The sequence below is a fragment of the Pongo abelii genome, chromosome 7 (assembly GCF_028885655.2).
Source record: "Pongo abelii isolate AG06213 chromosome 7, NHGRI_mPonAbe1-v2.0_pri, whole genome shotgun sequence".
Lineage (NCBI taxonomy): Eukaryota > Metazoa > Chordata > Mammalia > Primates > Hominidae > Pongo > Pongo abelii.
This window is the reverse complement of record NC_071992.2, coordinates 67005891-67020893: the sequence shown is the minus strand read 5'-3', so window position 1 is coordinate 67020893 and position 15003 is coordinate 67005891.

Sequence of the window (15003 nt, the reverse complement as noted above, 5' to 3'; positions counted from 1 at the left end):
TGCACTGTACAATAAACATTCATACTACCCATTACCCAGCTTCATAACCATAAACATTTTGCTATATAGTTATGTGTCACTTAACAATGGGGATACGCTTTGAGAAATGAGTTGTTAGGTGACTTCGTTGTTGTGCAAACATCATACAGTGTACTTACACAGACCCAGATGGTACAGCCTACTACATATCCAGGCTGTTTTGCTCCTAGGCTACAAACCTGTACATGGACAGCATGCTACTGTAGGCAATTGGAGCCCAGTGGTAACTATTTGTGTATCTAAACATATTTAAACATGGAAAAGGTGCTGTAGAAATACACTCTAAAAGATTAAAAATGGTCCAGCTGTACAGGGCACTTACTGTGAATGGAGGTGCAGGATGGAAGTTGCTCTGGGTGAACCAGTGAGTGAGTGGTGAAGGCCTAGCACATTCCTGTGCACTGCTGTAGACTTTAGAAACACTGGACACTTAGGCTGTAATAAATGTATAAAATTTTTTTCTCTCTTCAGTAATAAATTAACCGTAGTGTACTGTAACTTTTTACTTTATAAACTTTTAACTTTTTTTAGCTTTCTGACTCTTGTAATAACACAGATTAAAACACACATTGTACAGCTGAATAAAAATAATTTTTCTTTACATCTTTATTCTGCAAGCTTTTTTCTATTTTTAAATTTTTTACTACTTTAAAAAAAATTTAAAAACTTTTTTGTTAAAAACTAAGACCAAAACCCACACAAAATCCCAGGCCTACAAAGGATCAGGATCATCAATATCACTATCTTCCACCTCCACATCTTGTCTCACTGGAAGGTGTTCAGGGGCAACAACATACGTGGAGCTGTCATCTCTATGACAACAATACCTTCTTCTGTAATCCCTCCTGAAGGACTGCCTGAGGCTGTTATATAGTTAACTTTTTTTTAAATAAGCAGAAGGGGTACACTCTAAAATGATGATAAAATTATAGTATAGTAAATACATAAAGCAGCAACATATTTATCATTATCAAGCATTATAGACTGTATATAACAGTATGTGCTAGACCATTATAGACTGGCAGTGCAGTAGGGTTGCTTACTCCAGCATCCCCAAGTGAGGCATGCATTGCTCTGTGATGTCAGGATGGCTGTGACGTCACTAGGTGATGGGAGTTTTCCAACTCCATTATAGTCTTATGGGATCACCGTGTGTATGCAGTCTGTCGTTGACTGGAATGCCATTATGCAGTGCATGATTGTATTTATTCCACTATTGCCTTTCCTTTGGTGGAATGCTGGAAAAGTGTAGAGCTTATCATGTCATTTTATCCAACACACTTCAGTTCAGTATGCACCTCAAGAAAAGGATATTTTCTTAGATAATCACAATGTCATTGCCACAACTAAAATTAACAGTAATTTTTTTAACAGCACCTAATATCTTGGTGTCTTTTCAGTCATACACCATATGCATGATTTGACACAATTTTGAGAGCATCATTGTCATACGTGAAAGCCTATATGGCTTCAGTGAATGTTTGACAATTGGTGTCCAATAGTAACCAAGTGATTGGTTTGCAAAAACTAGTATATTTTTAGTTGCCATTTATTGGCCACTTTCTATATGCCAAGAGCTGCTTTCAGAAATTTGATTAGGACTAGCTCATTAAGTTCTCTCAATATTATTATGGAGTAGATGCTACATTATTCGCCTTTGTTTTACCTAGGAAGCTAAGAGTCGAGCAGCACATAGCTCATAGAGCCAGAAGGCAGTGGTGGAGCACAGTGTTGGCAGCATAGTGCCCAGTAGTGAATTGCACAGGTTCAAGTCCTGTTAAACAATAGGATACCAGTAAAACCACTGTGCAGTATTATTTTGAGGATTCATGAGTTTATATACATAGTAGCAGGCACATAAGTGTTGTCTAGTGTTGTATTAGGATTTTAATCCACTTTTATCTGACTCCAGAGCCCAAGCATTACCCTACTATAAAAGCCACTACATTTTGTAAATTAAGACATAGAAACATGTTTCTCCTTTTACATAGACTGGATCAGTTAGCTTATTTCAGTACACACATGCAAAAAATTAATTGGTGGGGATCTACATAAGCAGGGAACTAGGTTTTGTGGTCACCTCTTAGCAACTTCAGAGAGGAAGGACAAGAGACAATGAGTAAGAGCCCCTGAAGGCAAGGGGTGATGATAGAAAGGGACCCTCAAGCCTGCAGAGTTAGAAGTGCAAGGAAAGCCCATCAGTCCCAGATGCAGGCCGTCAGGAGGAAGCCTGCTTGATGCTAGCAGTGTGATTATTTCAATAACATTGAGTATTAACTTCAAAATCTGTATACTTGTAGTTATGTTTTTCTAAGGAATGTCCAGAATGCTTAAACATGCATGTGTGGCTCCTTCAAGACTCCAGAAGGCCTGACCACTGGGTACATGGGACTAGAACAGTGTTGTCGCTTCCCCCCCTAAGCAGTTCTAGCTTTTTGCTCCTGAACATGCACACACACACACACACACATACACAGTCACACATATGCACACACTCATACATGCACACATGCATGCACATACACACACACACACACACACATATGTGCCTGCCTGATAAACATCCTTATTAAATATCAAAGAAATTTCCCATTGGGTGTTTGCGTCTCTCATACTAGAGCTTAACCTACTTTGGCCCTTTGTTTACCTTGTCTTGGTCATCCCAGGAAGTCCCTTATTAGACGCTAGACCCTTCACCTCAACCCTGAATAGCAACGGTCTTTGTCCTCTCTTACAACAATCCCCAGTGCAAAACCAAAGTGGTGCTTCTATTTTGGTTGGGGTTTTATTTACAATGTAGTTCCCATGGAGCATGAGCTCTCACAGCTAACCTGGTGGGTGTGTGCACATGCATGTCTGTGAGGAGCGGGTGACCACGCGCTGTGAATGGCATCTGAAACCTGCATCGGTCTGACTAGGTGAATATTCTTTGGCAAATACTGCCACATGCTATTCTAGGGAAACACAGAGAACCCCTCCAGAGCATTTTCAGGCAATTGTCTAAATAAACCATGGAGCATTTTTCATGAACATCAGAAGGATGAAATTGGCCCTTGAGCAGGGATGGCGATTATTTTTTATTATTATCTCACCTTTGATAGTCACACATTTAATTAAAAAGGCCACTAATATCTAGTTCAATTCGTGTTGTATGACTGGAATCAATACGTTTATATTTTCTGTCTTCAGCCAAGTTTCTTTTTTTCTTTCCCTTTTTACGACATTTTAAATGTTGAATCAGGGATGAACAGAATTCCATATTGTTTGCCATATGTATTAGTTATAGGTTTGGCATCTGTAATGGAGATTTATAAAAAAACAGTGGCTTAAACAAGATAGAAGTGTATTTCTCTCTCATTTAACTGTCTGGGCAAAAGTAGGCTGGTATGTTGTCAGAATCTGGGCTTCTTGAATCTTTTTGCTCAATGATACCAAGGGTTTTGCCCTCATCAACACAGCACCAGATGGCTTACCACGTCATCCACAATCCAGTCAGCAGGAAGGAGAGAGTATTTCTCTTTTTCTTAAGGGCATGACTCAGAAATAGTAAACTCCACTTCCACGCTTTTCCCTTTGGCCAGCACTTAGTGACAGGACCACAACTAATTACAAGGGAGGCTGGGAAAAGTGTCTTTAGTCTGGGAGACCATTTGCCTGGTTAAAATTTAGGGGCCTTATTACAATAGAAAAAGAAGAAGAATTTGTTTGGAGGTCAATTAGCAGTCTCTACGACTTCATAGAAATATAATTTTCATTCAGATTCCAATAGACATTATTAAATAGTGCATATCTTTTGATATCTGGCAGATATGGCTTTCGGTCACTAGAATCTGTTTTTCCTTTTTTTTAGCAAATGTGATTGCTAGGGTGTGGTTGTCAAGCGAAGGACTGACTTTCTGGCCCTTTTTGCCGTTAGGTATGATTAGGTGATGGTTTCTCAACAGTGAAACGGGATGTAAGAGGAGGAGAAGAGTGCCCCATCCAGGCTGAGGGTGGTATGTAGTGCATACCAAGGACCTTTGTATGTTTATGCCCTTTGATTCCAATTGGTAGTGATTCTGATTTCTTAATATTTATCCTAAGGATATTTTAACTACTCTTTCATCAATCAGTGTATTCATCCTGTTATTGTTGTTGCCCACTATTTTTTCAGGCATTTTTATAGATGTTTGAAGTATGTATGAATCTTCCAGTTTCTTTTCTTTGTTTATCTGAATACTGTAAGGAATGATGTGGCCACAACATGCAGAAACCTGGATCCCTGAATCACTATGTGGCAGTGAGCTCCCCACTGACCACCAACTCTTCCTTGGATTGTTATACAGAAAAAACTAAGCATCCATTATGTTTAAACATGATGTCCTTTAGTTAATATCACTTCAGCCTACCCTAACTAATATATTCTCTCTTTTTAGGTCTCCATTTGCTATTGATTCTTTTAATCATTGCATTGTGGAACTAAATGATCCACAAGAAATACCAGAATTTTGATTTCTAAGCAGCTGGTGAACATTTTTGGGTTGTAACATTTCTCCAAATTTTGTTGTTATTCACAAATTCTCCATTTGTTTGTGAATTTTGTTCTCTGTCAAAACATTTAAGACTATTTTCCTTCTTTTAGAAATTAAACAGCAGTTTTTCTGACACTGGTATTTTTTATGACAAATAGATTTTTTCCTTCTATTTTTGGGTGTTAGGGATGCTTAATGAAAAAAGAAACACAGCTAAGTGTGTACCGAGAAGCAGGAATTCCATATAAAACTTGTTAGAATTTTTCCCCCAAGAGATTGCCACTGCAATATATTCTTAGAAAGCAAATATCATGTATGTAGGAAATCCGAAGCCTATTAAGCTAGAGAAATAGACAAGACCCTATCTTAACACTAAAATCCCAAGTGAAAATGATGTTATAATCCTGCAGAAATACTAGCTCAGATACCTTGTCAATAAGCTTCACTAGACTACTAATTTTTACAAAGTCAATCAAAATACTTAAAAGGTCAAGAAAACAAGGCAGTCATTTGCTTCCCCCTTCCAGATGTGAGTTCTTAGTTGAGGTTGGAGTCGTAGGTTGAGGAATGGAAGGTGATCAGGGGCTACAGGCTCAAGCACCATATTTTCATCATCATTCTCCCCACCCCCTAATACTACCAGTTTAGTCAGGTTTGCTTAACTTGTTAATTGGTCGCAATAAGTTCCAAGAGATGGGACCAAACACTAATTGGTATATGGGTTGGACAGTTTAAACCATTGCCCCCCTTTTGGGGATATTGTAATTGGTTGGGTTCTTTAATGCTTTCGAAGATTAAAATTTAATGTAATATTCATCACACACATTTTCCAGAAAGAAAATTGCAACATACATCAATGACCTTTATATATTTATACACTTCTATCTGGTAGTGATTCCAATTTCTTAGTATTTATCCTAAGGGTATTTTTAAATTTTTTAATTTTTAAGTTTTATTTTTTTGAGACAAAGTCTCACTCTATTGCCCAGGCTGGAGTGCAGTGGACCGATATTGGCTCACTGCAACCTCCGCCTCCTGGGTTCAAGCGATTCTTGTGCTTCAGCCTCCCGAGTAGCAGAGATTCCAGGCATGCGACCCAGAAGGTAAAATCTTTTTTTGTGTGTGTGTGACAGGGTCCCGCTCTGTCACCCAGGCTGGAGTCCAGTGGCACCATCTCGGCTCACTGCAGCCTCTGCCTCCACCTCCTGGGTTCAAGTGATTCTGGTGCCTCAGCCTCCCGAGTTGCTGGGATTACAGGCATGCACCACCACGCCCAGCTAATTTTTGTATTTTTAGTAGAGATGGGCTTCACCATGTTCATCAGGCTAGTCTCAAACTCCTGGCCTCAAGTGATCTGCACGCCTCAGCCCCCCCAAAGTCCTGGGATTACAGGCATGAGCCACTACGCCAGGCCTATCCTAAGGATATTTTAACTGTTAATCAATCAGTTCATTCAACCTGTAATTATTGTAGCCCGCTATTTTCTAGGTGCTTTTATAGATCTTGGGAACATAGTATAATGAATGACACACAGTCTCTGAACTCATGGAGTTTACATTACAATGGTAAACTGATAAACAAATTAACAAATAAGTACAAACAATAAGACAATATCAGGTGATAAATCGGTGAAGAAAATAAAAGCAGGGTAAGGAAGTGGCTGGTGAGGAGGCTGATGGGGGTGCTTTTTATACAGTTCACATAAGGGAAGGTAGGGGCATCTTTGAGGAGGTGACATGGCAGTAACCCAGATGAAGCGATGGGTCCCGTCCTGTGAACTCTCATTGTGTAAATATCCCAGGCAGGGGAAATAGCAAGTGCCAAGGTCCTGAGAGAAAACGAACAAGACTTGTTGACAGAATAGCAGGAAGCCCAGCATTATTGGAGTGGGCAGTGAGGCTGGACAGAGGGGCAGTGAGGCTGGAAAGACAGACAGGGGCCAGATCTTATAGGGCCTTCTGGGGCAAGGGGAAGCCTGTAGGTGTTGTTCTGAGGAGAGGGAGAAACACGGTGGGATTTATGTTTTAGAAAGCTGCCTCTGCTCGCTGTAAAGAGTAGTGTTTTTTGTGAGGGGCAACAGGGAGAGGCCAGAGAAGAGGAAGCTCAGAGGTAGGCAAGCAGAGGTGGGAAGTGGGGGTGGTGGGAACAGGTGGGCTCTGGGCTAGTGTCCTGAGTGCTGAACCAATTGTGACTGAGGTCCTGAGACTGCGTCCCTGGGTTCAAGTCCTACCTCCACCTCCTCACAGCAGAATGATTCTGGACAAGTTGTGTGTCCTCTCCCAGTGCCATTCACCTCATTTGTAAAGTGGGAACAATGATGATAATTTCCTCAAAGGCTACTGTGTTGCCTAATGAAGTAATCCATGAGATATACTCAAAACTGTGCCTGGCTTTGTTAGGGCTGAGGCAGGAGAATTGAATGAAGTTAGGAGTTTGAGACCAGCCTGGGCAGCAGAGTGAGACCCCTATCTCTACAAAAAAAAAAAAAAAAAAAAAAATTAGCTAGGCATGGTAGCATGCACCTGTAGTCCAAGCTACTCAGGAGGCTGAGGTAGGAGGATTACTTGAGGCTGTGAGGTCGAGGCTGTAGTGAGCTGTGATTGCAACAACACTCATTCTAGCTTGGGTAACACAGCCAGACCCTATCTCAGAAACCCCCTACCCCCCAAACCCAAAATTATGCCTGGCACTTGATAAGTATAAAATATTTGCAAACTATTATCTTTATTGATGTGTTATAGTATAGTCATGAAGATAAATAATGTAAGTTTTTTTTTTAAACTAGTTTCTGGTTGCTCTGAGAAAAGTTACCAGTGTATATTATGTATATAACATTTTTTAGTCATATAAATTTTTTTAAAGTTTTTTTTTCAGGGACACCTCCATTTCATTTACTTCTGTTTCAAATATACTCCTAACTCTTAACTCAATTCCTCATTTTTATTCTAAGAAGTTATAAAACATATCCTCTGTTTTCAGGGTGGTCTGCAGTGACTGAGCGTGAGACGATTCAGCCATAGAATCCTGGTTCTTGCTACAGCCTGAGTCAGTCATTTAGCTTTGGTGAAACGCACATTCTTCATTTGCAAAATAATATGACAAAGCTCAGTTAGAAGAAATCATTTGACATTCAGATCATAGAAAGCATTTTGTAAACATTAGATTTTATTACTTTGTGTTTGTTTTTCCATCATCATGTTTTTGTGCGAATATGTGAAAAACATGTCTGAAGGAACTTTCTCTTTATTTTTTTTTAAGACAGAGTCTCGCTCTGTCACCCAGGCTGGAGTGCAGTGGTGCAATCTCAGCTCACTGCAACCTCTGCCTCCGAGGTTCAAGCGATTATCCAGCCCCTGTCTCCCAAGTAGCTGTGATTACAGGCACCCCCCCAACCGTGCCTGGCTAATTTTTGTATTTTTAGTAGAGACGGGGTTTTGCCATGTTGACCAGGCTGGTCATGAACTCCTGACCTCAGGCGATCTGCCCGCCTCGGCCTCTCAAAGTGCTGGGATTACAGGCATGAGCCACTGTGCCCAGCCTGAAGGAACTTTCTATAGGAGTAAATTATACTTGAAGACACATATGCTGCAGGTCCTATGGGTGGTGAGTGACACCAATTCTTCACACCTCTTCTGACGGTCACCCTCATCACCTCTGTAGCTGCCAAAATCTTGAGCAAGAAAAGATGATTAAACTTGCTTAATAGCCACAGTGTGTGGGTGATACTTCTCCATTTAGTGAAAAATACATGTTGGTGTCAGTGGATTTGGTCATAATGATAACAGAACATTTGAAATGTCTTCATTGACTCCACATAAATTAATCTGTTATTTCTTTCAAATAGTGTCTGAAGTGTGTATGCACAAAATTAGCATTTTCGGGTTTTTATCCTGCAAGTGTGCTGACTGCATATACCCATTTGAACTCAAACAATTGTAGGTAAGCGAGATGTCAAAGATATGGAATGCAGCAAGAAAGAGAGAAAGACGTCATGAGCCTCAGGCCTGGCTCCCACTCTCCTGTTAAACAGAGTCCTTTTCCTTCCAGAGCTGGTCTTGGGAAGTCTTCTTAGATTTCCTCATTTCAATGTATTTTTTTTTTAATATGGGCCAGTCTACTAGAGGATGAAAAAAAAAGCAAAGGTTAGCTATAAAATAAGAAATACATATAGGAGGAAACCCATGCAATGATGAGTCATTATTCAATTTTCAATGAAACTTTGCTGCAGCCTTTGTTTTACAAACTCGTGAAAGAGGGTAAATTGTCTGAAGCAAGAGCTTAAAGATGGTTTCATGTGGTTGAATAATCCATACTGTCAGGAAAGTACCCCTAGAACTGGAATAATGTAATAGATACTACAGTCCTTTCAAGTTGTGGGGATCTTGAAAAATCCTGTCAGACATTCCCATGCTTTGATTGAGCCATTGACTTTTGCCAACGATTCCTGTACTTCCTTCTTTGTAGAATAATCTTGCCAGAGACATGCCTAAAGCACCTAGAATTAGGACTGGCCTTACTTTTATAAAACTGGATCATGGTTATTATAAAAGTTCCAAAGTTATAGAAAAACTCACACACACACAAATAATATCCACCACAACAATGGAAGTGAGAAACAATATAACCCTAGGAAAAAAAACCACTTGAATTCTTCTACATTGTTGGGTTAAAACCAAATTGAGGGTCTGAAGAGTTCCTTAGTTGGGCTCCTTATCTTGCTGAGGCCTAGCACATGTAACATGCTTAATATATGTTGAATGCATGAATGAAAAGGCACTGCTAAAAATTATAAGCCAATTCCAATATTATGATAAAAACACAATACTTTGCCAATGTAAGGATCCAAGAAAATAATGGCATACTTAAAATATGCAGCATAGAGCTCTCTATGGCATGTATAATTCACACCGAGCCCATGATAGAAACCAATCATGTGATTGTTTTATTAATTAACAGGCTGAACATGAGAAAGAGATATATAAAAGACTAAAAGGAAACAGCTAGGAAGATATTCCTAAATAACCCCCAAATGGGCTGATTCACGAGAAAGATTTAAAAATTCTAAATGTTTATCCACTTAATGTTATAGCCTCAAAATATGAAGCAAAAAATTGCAGAATGTACAGGTGAAACAGACAAATCTACAGTCACTGTGGGAGATCTTTTTTTTTCTTTTTTGAGACGGAGTCTCGCTCTGTCACCCAGGCTGGAGTACAGTGGCAAAATCTTGGCTCACTGCAAGCTCTGCCTCCCAGGCTCACGCCATTCTCCTGCCTCAGCCTCCCAAGTAGCTGGGACTACAGGCGCCCACCACCACGCCTGGCTAATTTTTTGTATTTTTTTAGTAGAGACGGGTTTCACCATGTTAGCCAGGATGGTCTTGATCTCCTGACCTCGTGATCCGCCCGCCTCAGCCTCCCAAAGTGCTGGGATTACAGGCATGAGCCACCACGCCCGGCCTGTGGGAGATTTTTAACACACCTCTCTAGTCACTGACAGGGCTTGTATTTTAGGGAGGGCTTTGAATTCCTGATGCTGAAGTCCAGACGATGTGGACCTTGGGTACCAAAGGCATTAAGTGTAAGAAAGACCCTACAGAGGAGTCTGTGTCCTGCTGGAAGGAATAGCCTGAAGAAATCTACCAAATACTTAAGTTTGAATAACTAAATTTAAATAGTCATGGGTCAAGGATTGCTTGTGTCCTCAGCAATGCATCAGAAAGGGCACTGAAAAATTATATTTGCCAAATTCTATGGGGAAAATGTATTATATAATTGTATCTAACAAGAATGCGACTCTTCGTCTGTGTGCCAAACATTGCCCTAAGTGTTAACTCATTTATTCCCACAATAATCCTATGTTTGTAGGTTGAGGTTGTACTATGACTGTTTAATCTCATAAATGAGAAAATCTAGGCAAAGAGAAGATAAATTTGCCTAATGTTGCCAGTTGATGAAAACAGCATTTGAATGGAGGCAGCCTGACAGCCACAGCTACTCTCCTAACTGTGCTGCCTAAGACTGCTGGTCACTGATTGTTTCTTGGTTTGATTTGATTTCTGGCAAAATTGCTAAATGAGCCTAATTTTATCTACCTTTAAAAATATGGTAGCTTACATTATTTATATTTATGCAATGTACCTTTCATACCAATATAAGGGAATAATTTTAAATGTCTGTGAAATGACATCACATTACAGTATTTGTAAAAGTGACCATTAATGCAACTGTTGGTTAACCTGAATTGACTGGGAAAACATCCCAGGTTCAAATTCACTCAGATAGCATGAAATGAAAGCTGATTTTATAACCCCCTCTTTTGATAAATTAAAAACCAGGTAGTGTTTTTAAAATTTTGAACTAGAATATTGGTTCAAAGTGTAAAGCATATAGATAAACCAATAATTAACCTATGACTGAAGCAAAACCTATAGAAAAATTATTTTCAGACATATTGGGTTTCATCCTGAAAGAAAAAAAATAAAGTGTGAAATCAACAAATGCTTTGAATTGCAGAGATGGAAATAAAGATCTGATCCCTAATCAGTTGAAATGATCACTAATAAACAAAATCTAGAAATAAAACCCTACCTCTCAGCATGATCCCAAATGCATTTTTTAAATAATTAAAACATTTGTTCTTAGAGATGTTAACTCTTTCTTTCTCTTTCAGCCTCCTTAACGTTTCTTAGCATTGTTTAGCTGTGATGCAAAAGATTAAGATTTGAAATTAGGTGAAAAAAAGTTGTTAAAAGGAATGGAAATATGCAAAATAATTCATGCCACTTTATGAATTATAGAGAAGTCTAAAAAACATGAACAAAAGGAATTATTTAAATGTCATCCCATTTAAATGGTAAATTCTCCATGACATGTTTTTCAGCTTATTGGCAATGAGTGAACTGATCGACATGGCCCCTTGTTTTGAATGTCCTTTCTCTCCCTTCTCCCACTCTCAGGCATTTTCATGCCTTCCATATGTCTTGATCAATCTGCTGGTTTCACTAATACTTTCCCATCCCCCTCAAGACTCTAGTGATTCATCAGAGACTGTGGTGTGATCAGAAATTAGAAAGCCTATTGATTATATATTGTCTTTTTATATAAATATTTCCCTGGTCCACTTCTTGCTTCTTGTTTGATGATTAAAGGTAGATAAATTTCAAGAACATTATAGCCAAAGCTAATCGATTCTATATCTAAGTAAAGGAAACTACGTAGGCTTAAAAATGTTGCAAGATAACATTTTGGGGGAAAATATACTACAGTGAAATATTTTGAGACCAGGACCTGATAAAATACATCACAAGCTTATATACAATGCATGGTTTTCAATTCAGGAAGTAGTCAATGGTAAGAGAAAACTCACAATAGAAGGCTTTACAATTTTTTCTTTGAAATCCTCATGCAGTTTAAGAAGATTGGAGAAAACACATTTCAGCAGGCTTGGCAGTCACTCAAATTTGTGTGCTCTAAGTTTAGAACCAAACTCAATCTGCACCTCCCGTTCGAGTTCTGTTCTGTGCTGGCAAAACACCGCTTGCTTGTTCAGAGGGGGAAGGAAGGCTTTGTAAAACTCAAAAAACTTACTATGCATTAAATAACTCCCCAAAAATTACATTGTTCTCAGCTTAAGTGAAATTGAATTAAACACATATGGGTGACATTTTCCTTCTAACACATGGGTATAAAATAAATCGAAAAATACTTAGCAACACCTGTTTGGGTTTAGCAAAACTTAATAATGCCTACACTTTGCCTCCTCAGTTTACTTGATTTTTCCAAGGTGCTACAGGATTTCCTAGATCTTGTTTCTATATTCTTATCATCATGTCCTTCTATATTTTAAGAAAATATTTGTTTAGGTATAATAATTTTTTTTTTTGCATTATTTGTTGAAGTCCAACTACCACAATATTTTGTTAAGGAGCGAAAGCTGAAATGTGAAAAGATGTACCATAATATATTTATATTTAATTATGTAGCCTGAATGAAGCATACCTCACAGTATATTTATATTTAATTATGTGGCCTAAATAAAGCATTTATTTAAAATAAGATATTTTAAATATACATCTGTATATGCTTATAAAAAGTTCAACCTAAGAATTTAATATAAACATGCATTTTAAATTATTTTTCATACCAATTCTGTGAAATTTGATAACCTGATCTATGTAGGTATGAGTACAATATGCTGGAAAGACTGACAGGTTAAGATTTAGGGGATTGAACTATAAACTTTGACACAAAGTAGCAAGTTATTTAGTGTCTCCAAAATATTTTCCTTAACTATAGAAGAATGAAATTGAACTTGATAATATTTAAATTAGTTTCTCATACTAATTTTATATAAGTCAGTGCTTTCAATAAGAAGTTTGAAAATTACTAGTGATTTCTTGGTCAACAATGTGAATTTGGTTTGCTATTTGTTGCTATATCTATTCTTATCTCAAATGGATGCAAGGCAAATGGCACATTCCAAGTTCTTTTAAAATTCTTCAGACTATTCACTGTGTACTTTTATCAATCTTAATGTATAGCAGCCAAATTTAATTATAGCAATCAAAATGTATGTCAGTAGAGTACTTAGGAATCTCAGCAGTGCCATCTCCAATACCCTGCTTTATTTTTTGCTCCTCAGAGCTGTGACATTATATAGTATAATAGTTATGAACATAGTCTGTGAAGTTAGACTCTTTGGATTAAAATCCTGGCTCTGCCATTTTTTTACTACTTGAATTGGGACAAATCATTTTATCTCTCTGTGCTTTGATTTCTTTATCTGTTAAAAGGAGATCACCTGTTTCATTGGAAAGTTCTGATGAGTTCGTGATTTTGTACTCAAAGTGCTTAGAATAGTGCCTGGCACACAGTAAGTTTCAACACGTTAGTTATTTCTTTGCTTCTTATGTGTCTACGCCATTCAAATTTAAGCCCTATAAGAGCAGGAAACCCATCAGCCTTATTCATTGTGGTTATGGGGGGTTCACTTTCTTTGCCTCTTCCTCCTCCTTTTTTAATTGAAGTTCACATAATCTAAAGTTAACAGCTTTAAAGTGTAAAATTCAGTGGCATTTAGTAGATTCACTGTGTTGTGTATCTATCACCTCTATCTAGTTGCTTAAATGCCTTTTACCATGTGGACGCAGTTCCCTTCTCTTTCTATTATAGTTTGTTGAATGTTTTTGTCATGAAATAGCATTGAATTTTTCTCAAATGCCTTTTTTTATATCAATTGAAATATCATGTGGTTTTTTTTCTCCATTCTATTAATGCCATGTCAATGTAGTTGATCGATTGTTCACATATTGAGCCATTTTTTGCCTTCCTGGGATAAATCACACTTGATCATAGAGTATAATCCTCTTAATGTGATGTTATTAAATGAATTTGGTTCCTAGTATTTTCATGGGGAATTTTGCTGTATATTCATAAGGGATATTGATCTATAGGTTTTTGTTTTTTTCTTGTGGTGTCTTTATCTGGCTTTGGTGTAAGGGTAAGGCTGGCCTCATAGAATGAGTTAGGATGTATTCCTTCTTCTTCTATTTTTTTTGGAAGAGTTTTAGAAGAATTTGGGGTTAATTCTTCTTTAAATGTTTGGTAGAATTCACCAGGCCAATTCACTGATATTGGCTTACTCTTCAGTGGTAGTTTTGTGGCTTATTGTTATTATTTCTTGTTCAATCTCTTTAGTTGCTAAACGTATATTCAAGTTTTCTATTTCTTCTCGAGTCAGTTTTGGTAGTTAGTGCGTTTCTAGAAATGTTTCCATTTCATCTAGGTTATCTAGTTTGTTGGTATACAATTATTCAAACTATTTTCTTGCAATTCTTTTTATTTCTATAAAGTTAGTAGCAATAGCTCCACTTTTATTTGTGGTTTTAGTAATTTGAGTCTTCTCTCATTTCTTATTTGTCAGTCTAGCTAAAAGTTTGTCAATTTTGTTCCCTTTTTAAAAGAAACTACTTTCAGTTTTGTTGATTGTGTTGTTCTTCTACTCCCTATTTCATTTAACTCCACTCTAATTTTTATTCTGTGGCTCCTTCTAGCTTTGGGTTTAGCTTGCTCCTGTTTTTCTAGCTCCTTAATGTGTAAAGGTGGATATTAATTTGGGATCCTTTTTCTTTTCAAGCAGAGATGTTTCTAGCTATAAATTTCCCTCTGAGCATGGCTTTCAGTGGATCCCATAGATGTTGGCATTTTGTGTTTTCATTTTCATTTATCTCAAAGTATTTTCTAACTTTACTTGTAATTTCTTCTTTGGCCCACTGATTGGTTAAAAAGTGTATTGATTAATTTTCATACACATGTAAATTTTTCAGTTTTCATTCTGTTATTAATTTCAACTTTTATTCTATTGTGGTTAGAGAAAATACTTTCTATAATTTTAACCTATTAAAATTGATTGAGACTTGTTTTGTGGTCCAACATATGGCCTATGTTAGAGA